We start from the raw sequence: 13,223 nt of genomic DNA on the forward strand, positions 1-13,223 counted from the left end.
TTTATAGTTGGATATTGTGGTGTTCCATTTATGTCCAAGTCCACTTTTGTCACTTGACATTCTTTGAAGATTGTAGACACCCCATTTTGACCGGACCCAAGTTCGCTATGCTTGGCATGTAGACACCCCATTTTGCTCTGCCTTAAGAAATTAGGTTTTTTTTTCCATCGGTTTTCCAATGTCTTTCCTTCCCGCGTCCGTTTGTTACATTTCTAAATATTTTTGGTCGTTTCCGCCATGTTTCGCACTTTTCCGTTAAGTGTTGAGAGAGATTATTCCCAAGAATTCGAGCAAGAGAGAATTTAGATCCGATTGATGGGCCCGTCTTGAGCATTTGTTTAGATTTGGATCAAACAGGGTGGCCCGCGCATTGTTTTAGTGAAAAATGAGTTTTGAACCTACTTCGATCCAACACCTAAAGATGATCATCAAGAGAACGGTCAAGATCTCAGAGAAGTCGTTTTAACAACCAATTTTGTTACGATCATCAGGTTGAGTTACTCGGATCAGCCCATTGAAATGATTTAGGAGGACACAACATACTTAGGTAGGGGACCCATCAATTGGATGGTCTGGATCGTCATAGAGGAATGATTTAAGGGGGCACAACCAATTTACATTGCGACCCACCATTTGAACGGTCAAGATCATCAATTGTCGCCCATCAAATGGACGGTTCGGATCATCAAATGGGAGTGATTTAAAAATGGGGTAACATATTCACATTTTGATCTATTGGATGGCTTGGATCAGCCCATAGGATTGATTAGCGGAGCACAAATTAAATCACATTGTCGCCCATCAAATGAACGGTTCCGATCATACTTTGGAGTGGGGCATATGATTTTATGCACAATTGGGAATTTGGTCACATATGGGACCCATTTGGATTATCTTTTACCTACTCAAAAGGACTTTAAAAAACATGCATGGGGCCACACACATGTCAAAATTCAATGTCCACAATGGTGGCCACCTACCATGGAATATGTCCACAATGGTGGCCACCTACCATGGAATAAGTCCACAATGGTGGCCACCACCCTCCCATTCCTTTGCTATAAATGGTTCAATGAGGGTGAGTAAGAGGAGAAGAACTCATTTCTCTTCTATCATGTGTTCTAACAAAGTTGCTATGTGGGGTTGAAAAGAAAAAAGAAAGAAAAAGAAACAAGAAAAGAAGAAAAAGAAACAAAAAAGAAAAAAAACAAAGAAGAAAGCGGAAGCGATCGCACATAGGCGGGATCTTCGAGTTTTTTTTTCGGCTTTTGATTCGGCGAGGAACTCATCACAGGTAGGTACACTGTTTTCGGAATTGTTTAGAATTATTTGGTATATTTTCGGATTTTTGTATGATTTTTAACGAAGAAAACTAAAAGATATACTAAACAGATTCCAAAAATAATGAAATTTCGTGGGAAAATAATATGATAATGATACATTCTACCATGAATTTGTGAGCATTTTTGGATTTTGTTTGGTATATTATTTTATGCATTCTTTGAAAATTATCAGATTTTGGGAGAATTGTTACTGATGTCAAATCACAGATACAATTCTCCAAATTTTTACAGTAGTCTTAAATTCTATACTTCTTGCTTCTGTAAAAGTTTCAAGTGATTTTGATCTTGTTTCATATGAGCTGTAGTCTTAATTCATAATCTGGTTTGACATTTGAAAAATCCGAAACTGATAGTAAATAGTTTTCTAAATTCATGAAAATCTCACAGCATGCTATTTTCACTTATATCTTACTACTGTAGAAATTTCATGGAATTTAGATTTCTATTTCTAGTAGTTTCTGTGTTATTTTTGCAATCTGGTCAATTAATTTTTAAATCCAAATTAAATATGAGTTTAATGTAATAATCTATAAAAATATTCCAGTAAGTTACATCTCATCATATCTTGTTGCTGGAGAAGTTTCAACTCATTTTGAGTTCGTTTGCAACAACTTCACTTGTAAAATCACTCATATGGTTAAAAATTGGTAAAATCCATTAAAAAAATAAAAATTAAGTGAAAATCATCTTAAAATCTCTAAAGCACCTTCATCTTTGTGTGTGTTTGGGAGACCCGCCCGGTCTCATTCTCTCGTTAGTCCTCTTTGTGCGCCGTTTGGTTTTGGAAGAACGCCCTACTCGGCTTGGCTTCATACCCCTACCCTTATGGGTATTGGGTTGCACATTTGTTGCACCCTAGGGCTAGGTAGCTGTCCGGCCCGGCTGGGTGTTTTACCTCTGCCAAATGTGCAAATTCGTGTTTCCTTTTCTTTTAGAGAGTCTTTGACTCATCTATCCTTTAGTTGGTGTTATTGGAGTCTTTGACTCATGTTTCCATTTCTTTTAGAGAGTCTTTGACTCATTCGTTCTTTTGTTGTACTACTAGGAAGTCTTTGACTCATTGGTTCTTCTGTTGGCGTTATTTGGGAGTCTTTGACTCATTCCTCCTCTAAGTTGTAGTATTAGAGAGTCTCTGACTCATTTGTTCCCCTCTTTAGTGTTGTTAGTTCGGAGTTTCTCCTTTAGAGTTGTTGATTACTTCGCTTTTGATTAGAGGCTAACTCAGTCTTATTAGAGCTTTGCTTGCTTAGGATCTTGGACCATTTTCTCTCTTCTTGGGACGCTATCTTTCTTGTTGTGGTTTGTCTCTTTGAGACGCTAGTTGCTTATTCGGGGTTTCCCCTTTTGCTTTAGGGCTTTGCCCTAGTTTGTGGTATTACTTGCGTGTTCCCTTTAAGATTAAAAATATTTTAAGGTCCTGAGCATTGGAAAAGCTTTAAAATCCAAAAACATTAGAAATTTAAAACTCAAAAAACATTTGAAAACATCAAAAACCTTAAAAAAAATCTAAAGTGTTGAGTGTTTCTTTTAGAAGCGTATTAGGCGAGTTCGATTTTCGAACTACGTTGGCTTGATCCTCTTCCGAGGTACGTAGTGCAGCTTGGGATTTACATCCCAAGTCCAGCCAAACCTTTTTTGTAAATAATATCAAAAACTTTCTTCAAAAACCTTTAAAATCTTATTTTCAAAAGATCTTCCTCTAGAGTTAGGAGTTTCTCCTAGATAGAGAGTTTTAGAGTTAGGATTTTTCTTTTGATAGGTTGTTTGATTGTTTGTTTGTTGTGTGCTTGTTTTTAGAGTTAGGGGTCTGTCCTAGAGTTATAGGAGCGCCTCCGTCCGGTCAGTCGGCGATCCATATTGCCGAGTGATGACTAGAGTAGGATACGCTAGTCCACCCTTTGTTTTCCTTAGGAAATACAGCCTAGTCACACATAGGTTGTAATAACCACCTGCATTAGGCTAGGGCTAATCTGCATTTAGTTAGGGCATATAGGATGTCCTAAAATTCACAATTCACTGGAATTTAAATAATCGTACAATAAACTTTAATAATTGGTCCGGTCTTTTAGATCGAGTCTAGGATAGAGGGCTAGGTGTCTTAGGCATCTTAGCTTAGAATAGGCGCGAAGAACTACGTTACCTTGATTCTCGTGGAGGCGGGGATACGTAGGCTTCTTTGGATGAATACCAGACCATCTGAGGACTCGGGCTAATCACTTTTAAAACTGTTGAAACAATCAAATCACTTAGGATTTTCCATGAAATTAGAATTTTAGGAGAACTTTCACTTAGATTGAATCCAAACCAATTAAGAAATCAAGATACACATTTAGGATTCACATTGAAATTAGATCATAGGATGCATGTCACATAGATAGCACATTAACAAGAGAGTTGAATGAGCCATTAAAAATGAATTTAAAAGAGTTAACTTTTGGAATTGAAGACCGATTATCGGGCAGGAATGGTGCATGTGGTGGATAAATCCCCATACCTTCCATTCTTGTAACCAGGTAGCGAGTCTAGATTTCTGGTTAATTATGGGTCCTAGATCCCACATCTAGGTGGCGACTCTGTCAGTCTCTTTTGTGTGGAATTCGGATTGCCTTAGTGATCCCAAGTTCACATAAAAGATGAATTAAAATTAATAATAAAAGGCACACGCCAATCGCGTGGGTACGAGAGACCAAGAGATAGTGCGTGGCGGCTCTCGCGCCACCACCCCTCTCGCGGGATCGGGTCCCACAGACTGGCGACTCTGCTGGGGACCACCTAACTTCATTACAATTCCAAAGGATAACTCATTTGAATCTATTTTAACTGGCTCATGAAAACTCTATCTCTTTTATGCTTGTTAGATTAGTTTGTATGCTTTATTTTCTCATCACATTTACTCAAACTTAATCTAACAAAACCTGAAGGCATCATAGATTGCGCGAACTTATTGCACACACTTACATCACTTGCATCTAAACCCTTGCATCTCACATGCACACACGTCCCATTTTAGGAACCCGGAGTGTTATCTAGCATGGTTGACTGGGATTTCATCACCTGGTGCCTCTGTGCTAGAGAAGCATTCCACCCTTAGCCTAGTACCTTTATGGTACGTAAACGGATCTCTTGTTCACGTACTGATACGCCGGACACTGGTACAGTATATCGAACATGGATTCGCGCTAAGGGAACTCTTGGCCTTACCCCTAGATTAACCCACACATGCATGTAGTATACGAACACATGTGCATCACGTGTGTGAGCCTAGTTTAGGATATCTTACCCAATTGTGTGTGTGAGCCTAGTTTAGGATATCCTACCCATTTGTGTCTAGATTAGGCCCATTTGTGTCTAGATTAGGCCGTAGTCCATCTTCCAATGGCTACGATCGGTCCTAGGTACACAAACAAAGTCATGAGTCGAGATCCTCTCTCCACTCCGCTAGATTAGGGTTAGGGTTGATGCCTTCAGGTAACACTGATAAAATGTGCGAAGATTAAAAAACTTTTCCTTTGGGGTTAGGATGTAAATCATATTCATTTCCAAAGATCTCATAGGATTAGTCATTCATGATCCATCCGTTGAAAGCAATCTTATGCTATCTCATCTCATATTGATCGTACAGTTGTTGATATCCATCATTCAGATTTTAGATCTGGTCTTTGACCCTACTTTTGTCATTCTTATGGCAATGGTCTATTATCTGAGCCATTGATTTTTCATTGATCCATGTTTACCTATCATATATCTTTTACCCTTGGATCATATCGAAATCATTAATGGGAAAGTTTGATCTTACCTGTATTCTTTGAGTGCTTGATCATTGCTGAGATCGAAATTTATTTTGATTAGGGATGTTTATCGTTCCTGACTCTTTCATTCCCAAAAAGAAGAGCAGTTATACTCAAATGAGACTTCAAGGTGTGGATTGAGAATTCATTGAAACCCTGTTGATGTAGGTCATAATATCACTGTCTATTTTGCTTTAACCTTCATAAACAGTATCTCTTTGATTTTCAGAATAAAATACCCTGTGGTGTGTTTCAAGATTACTCATATCTCTATTTGTTCAGAATCTTTATCCCATGACTATTGATCTAGTGTGTGCTTCCAAGTCAAGAGTCTATGTTTAGCGAAAGACCATTTTTTCTAAAGACTGACTATTTCTAATCATACTTGATCCAGGCAGTCTATTGTTTTACCCACATTGTCAACATAAGCCTTTTGTTGCCCCATTTAACCTAGACCTTGTGGAGTTGCCTTTTCTGGGATTTCTACTCCCGGATTGAACTTTATAGTTATCATTATCATGAGGAAAGGTGTATCACCTATAAGCTTTCAGTACCAGTTCACTACCTTGGAATAAGTGTCCTGTATTTTTAGATTTGTCTTTCATTGAGCGTACATCAACTTTCTTCTTTCTAAGTTGAAAAATTTCAGTTATGTTGATGTTAAAAAAAGAAAAGAAAATGTGTCATGTCAATCAGTCTTTCTCGTTCAGAGTCGGTGTTTAGCTTTTTGATTAAATTCAATGTAGAGCCTACTGAGGCGCGTTCAAAGTCATCTATGTACTTCAAAGTATTTCAATTCAATAAAGCATTTGAGTCTGTATCTTCAATTTTTTATGATTCACTCTTGGATTAAATGTTTAAAACAACTACAAGACCCCCTTCTCGGATGAGAATGCAGACGAAATTCCCCTCGAGATTTGAAAGATGGTCAAACGAGAGGAAGAGCGTCGAGCATAGCCACTTGAAGAAGAAATCGAAGCCATTGATAGTGGTATCGAAATTCGAAACTCGGGAGAAATGGATTGGAAAAACTTTATCTCCTAAGGAGCGCAAAGAATTGATAAACCTGTTTAGAGGGGTTTGAGGTAGTCTTGCTTGATCCTATAAGGATAAACCAGGGGAATGCCCTGTCGTTGAGCAAAGCAAGACTTCATCTGCTTTAGGCATCCAGTTGAAGAGTACAATTTTAAAGAGATAAGTCTCAGATATCCTGTGGAGCTAATGAAGAAGTGAGAGAAGACTTTCTCGAAATGAAGTCATAGATTTGAGCCCTAAAAGAAAAATTGGGCTGTGTATTTTCGTTATGATTTCAAGGCAAGATGGGAGTGAAGCACAATGGTTGAAGTTTTGCCAGAAAACCGCCAGACTCCTCGAATAAAAATTTTCAAAGGCTTTGAACCTTAAACAAAAGAGCTTGTACATCAAATACATCAGGAGGCCATCCTTGGGCGTTTGAACTTTTATAGCCAAAATCCTAACATTTTAAAATCCTTTTGAGAACCCTTTGGGCCAACAATTTAAAGCCAATGTTTCTTTTCAAACATATTATAAATCCGGGGCATTGTGCACCCGAACTACGTCGGACCTGATCCCCATTTCTTCAGGGGTACGTAGGCAACTTGATTAATTCAGGTTCGGTCAAACCTTGGGATAAAATCCCTTTTCAAAATTTTGAAGCTAAATGCTAAACCATTCTTTGAAAAATCCTTAAGCGAACTACGCGGACCTGATCCTCCATTTTTGGGGTACGTAGGTAGTCTGGCTAGACCAGATTCGGTCCAAATCCTTAGAACCTTAGGTATTCAACCCTTTTGAACCCGAGCCCACCTAGAAAGTCCTTCTGGTGAAACAAGTAAAGGTTCGAGGCGAATGAAAAGAAAAACAGAAAGAAAAGAATGAGAGTCTGAAGATCCGCTAGGTTGAAAACCTGAAAGGGCGGCCTAGAGAAAGGTGAAAGTCGTTTTTCTTGCTAAGTCAACAAGCAAAATGATTGACTTATCAGAAGGTAAGGGTAGTGGTATGCTGGATTGAAAACTTGAAGAGACAATCTAGTCAGAGGCAAATACTTCCCATGAAAAGTTGAGTTGAATAGAAGCAGAAGGAGGTCCTCAGTTACGTAGAATTCCCAAGTTTGAGTACAAGCAAAAATTGAGATAAGTAGTCTTTTAGACTGAAAGCTTGGAAAGCAAAAGTTGAGATAAGTGGTCTTTTAGACTGAAAACTTGGAAGACATTAATTTTGACTTCTTCCGAAAAGACAAATCAAGGAGACCGAGAAGCAACCTCTATAGGGCAGGATCCTGGAATCCGAATAGTGTCAGCAAGGCTTACTTTGACACCTTTTTAAACTAGGGGCATTAAAACCGAGCAATCCGAAGGGGTATAACCATGACGGATGTCCTGATGGAGGAAACTAGAGCCTTTTGGCATGGTTTTTTAGACTACTCTAAGAGTGGCTGACCTTACCATTTAAAAATAACACATTTGATTTAAGAGTGAATCAAAATTTAGTCAAGTCCCATGAATATTGTAAGTCTTCTTTGAAAGAGTCCTCAGGAGTCTGTTCCTTGTTTCTCATTGTTTTCTTTTAGAATCCAAAGTGTTTGGCACTGGAGAGAATGGGTGTACACCTTCCGAAATGTAAAGAAAAATCTAGAGTAGATCCTGGTTTAAGAATCAAAGAAGGGCAAGAGATTTGTTATTCAGACCTGCCTGAAACATCAAAGCCTCAAGCACTGAGCAAAATGAAGAACTCTTACGTTCAGCCTTTGTGAAGGTGGTCTTACCATTATACCAAAGAAAGAACCCATGCAAACTCAAATTTTTCCTACTTACCTTGGTTCTGCTTTCTTAAAACCTTGTCATGGAAGCACATCATACTAGGGGCATCTTTTATGACTTGCGTCATAAAAGATATTACACAATGATAACTGGGATATCTATTCTTAGCAAATAGAAACCAGAGAAGCTTGAACATACTCTTTGAGTTGAATTCCTTGATCAAGTTGTTTCTTTTGGAGTCAAAGTTTCATAAACTTCAATTCCCAGCGGGGTATATAATCTACTCCTGCATCTTTCAAACCTCATTAGAATGCTTTTCATCTGTTAAAGAGAGTCAGCACCTAAAAATCTCATCAATCTACTTGAGTTTTGCTTTCAGCAAAGATCATGCACTCCCATTTATTCTCGGCAGGAGATCGCTATGCTATCAATGAACTCGATATAAGATCGATAAATATTTTTGTGTTGATTTGAGACTCTTTGAGTAGTTAAGGCCCTTTGAGTGTTACAGACTCTTCGGGTAGTTGAGACTCTCTGAGTATAAATGTTTTGATTTGTTTTGAGACTCTTTGAGTAGTTGAGACCCTTTGAGTGTTACAGACTCTTCGGGTAGTTGAGACTCTTTGAGTATAAATGTTTTGTGTTGATTTGAGACTCTTTGAGTAGTTGAGACCCTTTGAGTGTTACAGACTCTTCGGGTAGTTGAGACTCTTTGAGTATAAATGTTTTGTGTTGATTTGAGACTCTTTGAGTAGTTGAGACCCTTCGAGTGTTACAGACTCTTCGGGTAGTTGAGACTCTTTGAGTATAAATGTTTTGTGTTGATTTGAGACTCTTTGAGTAGTTGAGACCCTTCGAGTGTTACAGACTCTTCGGGTAGTTGAGACTCTTTGAGTATAAATATTTTGTGTTGATTTGAGACTCTTTGAGTAGTTGAGACCCTTCGAGTGTTACAGACTCTTCGGGTAGTTGAGACTCTTTGAGTATAAATGTTTTTGTGTTGATTTGAGACTCTTTGAGTAGTTGAGACCCTTTGAGTGTTACAGACTCTTCGGGTAGTTGAGACTCCTTGAGTATAAATGTTTTGTGTTGGTTTGAGACTCTTTGAGTAGTTGGGACCCTTTGAGTGTTACAGACTCTTCGGGTAGTTGAGACTCCTTGAGTATAAATAGTTTTTGATGTATTTGAGACTCTTTGAGTAGTTGAGACCCTTTGAGTGTTACAGACTCTTCGGGTAGTTGAGACTCTTCGAGTATAAATAGTTTTTTATGTATTTGAGACTCTTTGAGTAGTTGAGACCCTTTGAGTGTTACAGACTCTTCGGGTAGTTGAGGCTCTTTGAGTATAAAAGTTTCTTTGATGTGTTTGAGACTCTTTGAGTAGTTGAGACCCTTTGAGTGTTACAGACTCTTCGGGTAGTTGAGGCTCTTTGAGTATAAAGGTTTCTCTATGTAGTTGAGACTCTTTCGAGTATAAAGGTTTTTCGTGTGCGTTTGAGACTCTTTGAGTAGTTGAGACCCTTTGAGTGTTAGAGACTCTTCGGGTAGTTAGGGCTCTTTGAGTATAAAGATTTCTGTATTGTTTTGAAACTCTCAGAGTGTTACAGACTCTTTGAGTGATTGTTTTGAGACTCTCAGAGTGTTACAGACTCTTTGGGTGATTGTTTTGAAACTCCCAGAGTGTTACCGACTCTTTGAGTGATTGTTTCACATTTGTTCGGGTGATTGATTTATATTTGCATTGATAATGGTCTACATTCTCTAAAAATAATTTCATTGTGTTAGTTTTCTTAAAGCTTTGTTGTTAAAAAGAGTGTGTTTGTGTTTGCTTTAATAGAGCCCTTGCGTATTTGTTTTAGATAGTTGAGTCATGAGTATTAGGGAGAGACTATCTCTTTGAGATGTCTTAGTTGCCGAGTTAAGAGTTAGTGAGAGGCTATCTCTCTATTGTTGGTAGAGTTTTATCTTTGTGAATATCATTTTAAAGCTGAAAAAAACCAAAAATTTGTTTTGCTTTTGGGTCAGTCAAAATGTGTCGTCTGTTCAGCTTTGCCATTCGCGTGTTACACACGCTCTGCCAAAGAGGGGCATCTGTAGACACCCCATTTTGACCGGACCCAAGTTCGCTATGCTTGGCATGTAGACACCCCATTTTGCTCTGCCTTAAGAAATTAGGTTTTTTTTTCCATCGGTTTTCCAATGTCTTTCCTTCCCGCGTCCGTTTGTTACATTTCTAAATATTTTTGGTCGTTTCCGCCATGTTTCGCACTTTTCCGTTAAGTGTTGAGAGAGATTATTCCCAAGAATTCGAGCAAGAGAGAATTTAGATCCGATTGATGGGCCCGTCTTGAGCATTTGTTTAGATTTGGATCAAACAGGGTGGCCCGCGCATTGTTTTAGTGAAAAATGAGTTTTGAACCTACTTCGATCCAACACCTAAAGATGATCATCAAGAGAACGGTCAAGATCTCAGAGAAGTCGTTTTAACAACCAATTTTGTTACGATCATCAGGTTGAGTTACTCGGATCAGCCCATTGAAATGATTTAGGAGGACACAACATACTTAGGTAGGGGACCCATCAATTGGATGGTCTGGATCGTCATAGAGGAATGATTTAAGGGGGCACAACCAATTTACATTGCGACCCACCATTTGAACGGTCAAGATCATCAATTGTCGCCCATCAAATGGACGGTTCGGATCATCAAATGGGAGTGATTTAAAAATGGGGTAACATATTCACATTTTGATCTATTGGATGGCTTGGATCAGCCCATAGGATTGATTAGCGGAGCACAAATTAAATCACATTGTCGCCCATCAAATGAACGGTTCCGATCATACTTTGGAGTGGGGCATATGATTTTATGCACAATTGGGAATTTGGTCACATATGGGACCCATTTGGATTATCTTTTACCTACTCAAAAGGACTTTAAAAAACATGCATGGGGCCACACACATGTCAAAATTCAATGTCCACAATGGTGGCCACCTACCATGGAATATGTCCACAATGGTGGCCACCTACCATGGAATAAGTCCACAATGGTGGCCACCACCCTCCCATTCCTTTGCTATAAATGGTTCAATGAGGGTGAGTAAGAGGAGAAGAACTCATTTCTCTTCTATCATGTGTTCTAACAAAGTTGCTATGTGGGGTTGAAAAGAAAAAAGAAAGAAAAAGAAACAAGAAAAGAAGAAAAAGAAACAAAAAAGAAAAAAAACAAAGAAGAAAGCGGAAGCGATCGCACATAGGCGGGATCTTCGAGTTTTTTTTTCGGCTTTTGATTCGGCGAGGAACTCATCACAGGTAGGTACACTGTTTTCGGAATTGTTTAGAATTATTTGGTATATTTTCGGATTTTTGTATGATTTTTAACGAAGAAAACTAAAAGATATACTAAACAGATTCCAAAAATAATGAAATTTCGTGGGAAAATAATATGATAATGATACATTCTACCATGAATTTGTGAGCATTTTTGGATTTTGTTTGGTATATTATTTTATGCATTCTTTGAAAATTATCAGATTTTGGGAGAATTGTTACTGATGTCAAATCACAGATACAATTCTCCAAATTTTTACAGTAGTCTTAAATTCTATACTTCTTGCTTCTGTAAAAGTTTCAAGTGATTTTGATCTTGTTTCATATGAGCTGTAGTCTTAATTCATAATCTGGTTTGACATTTGAAAAATCCGAAACTGATAGTAAATAGTTTTCTAAATTCATGAAAATCTCACAGCATGCTATTTTCACTTATATCTTACTACTGTAGAAATTTCATGGAATTTAGATTTCTATTTCTAGTAGTTTCTGTGTTATTTTTGCAATCTGGTCAATTAATTTTTAAATCCAAATTAAATATGAGTTTAATGTAATAATCTATAAAAATATTCCAGTAAGTTACATCTCATCATATCTTGTTGCTGGAGAAGTTTCAACTCATTTTGAGTTCGTTTGCAACAACTTCACTTGTAAAATCACTCATATGGTTAAAAATTGGTAAAATCCATTAAAAAAATAAAAATTAAGTGAAAATCATCTTAAAATCTCTAAAGCACCTTCATCTTTGTGTGTGTTTGGGAGACCCGCCCGGTCTCATTCTCTCGTTAGTCCTCTTTGTGCGCCGTTTGGTTTTGGAAGAACGCCCTACTCGGCTTGGCTTCATACCCCTACCCTTATGGGTATTGGGTTGCACATTTGTTGCACCCTAGGGCTAGGTAGCTGTCCGGCCCGGCTGGGTGTTTTACCTCTGCCAAATGTGCAAATTCGTGTTTCCTTTTCTTTTAGAGAGTCTTTGACTCATCTATCCTTTAGTTGGTGTTATTGGAGTCTTTGACTCATGTTTCCATTTCTTTTAGAGAGTCTTTGACTCATTCGTTCTTTTGTTGTACTACTAGGAAGTCTTTGACTCATTGGTTCTTCTGTTGGCGTTATTTGGGAGTCTTTGACTCATTCCTCCTCTAAGTTGTAGTATTAGAGAGTCTCTGACTCATTTGTTCCCCTCTTTAGTGTTGTTAGTTCGGAGTTTCTCCTTTAGAGTTGTTGATTACTTCGCTTTTGATTAGAGGCTAACTCAGTCTTATTAGAGCTTTGCTTGCTTAGGATCTTGGACCATTTTCTCTCTTCTTGGGACGCTATCTTTCTTGTTGTGGTTTGTCTCTTTGAGACGCTAGTTGCTTATTCGGGGTTTCCCCTTTTGCTTTAGGGCTTTGCCCTAGTTTGTGGTATTACTTGCGTGTTCCCTTTAAGATTAAAAATATTTTAAGGTCCTGAGCATTGGAAAAGCTTTAAAATCCAAAAACATTAGAAATTTAAAACTCAAAAAACATTTGAAAACATCAAAAACCTTAAAAAAAATCTAAAGTGTTGAGTGTTTCTTTTAGAAGCGTATTAGGCGAGTTCGATTTTCGAACTACGTTGGCTTGATCCTCTTCCGAGGTACGTAGTGCAGCTTGGGATTTACATCCCAAGTCCAGCCAAACCTTTTTTGTAAATAATATCAAAAACTTTCTTCAAAAACCTTTAAAATCTTATTTTCAAAAGATCTTCCTCTAGAGTTAGGAGTTTCTCCTAGATAGAGAGTTTTAGAGTTAGGATTTTTCTTTTGATAGGTTGTTTGATTGTTTGTTTGTTGTGTGCTTGTTTTTAGAGTTAGGGGTCTGTCCTAGAGTTATAGGAGCGCCTCCGTCCGGTCAGTCGGCGATCCATATTGCCGAGTGATGACTAGAGTAGGATACGCTAGTCCACCCTTTGTTTTCCTTAGGAAATACAGCCTAGTCACACATAGGTTGTAATAACCAC

This window comes from Tasmannia lanceolata, unplaced genomic scaffold (genome assembly GCF_043159265.1).
Source record: "Tasmannia lanceolata isolate RefF3 unplaced genomic scaffold, GAP_Taslan_0.1 ptg000006l, whole genome shotgun sequence".
Lineage (NCBI taxonomy): Eukaryota > Viridiplantae > Streptophyta > Magnoliopsida > Canellales > Winteraceae > Tasmannia > Tasmannia lanceolata.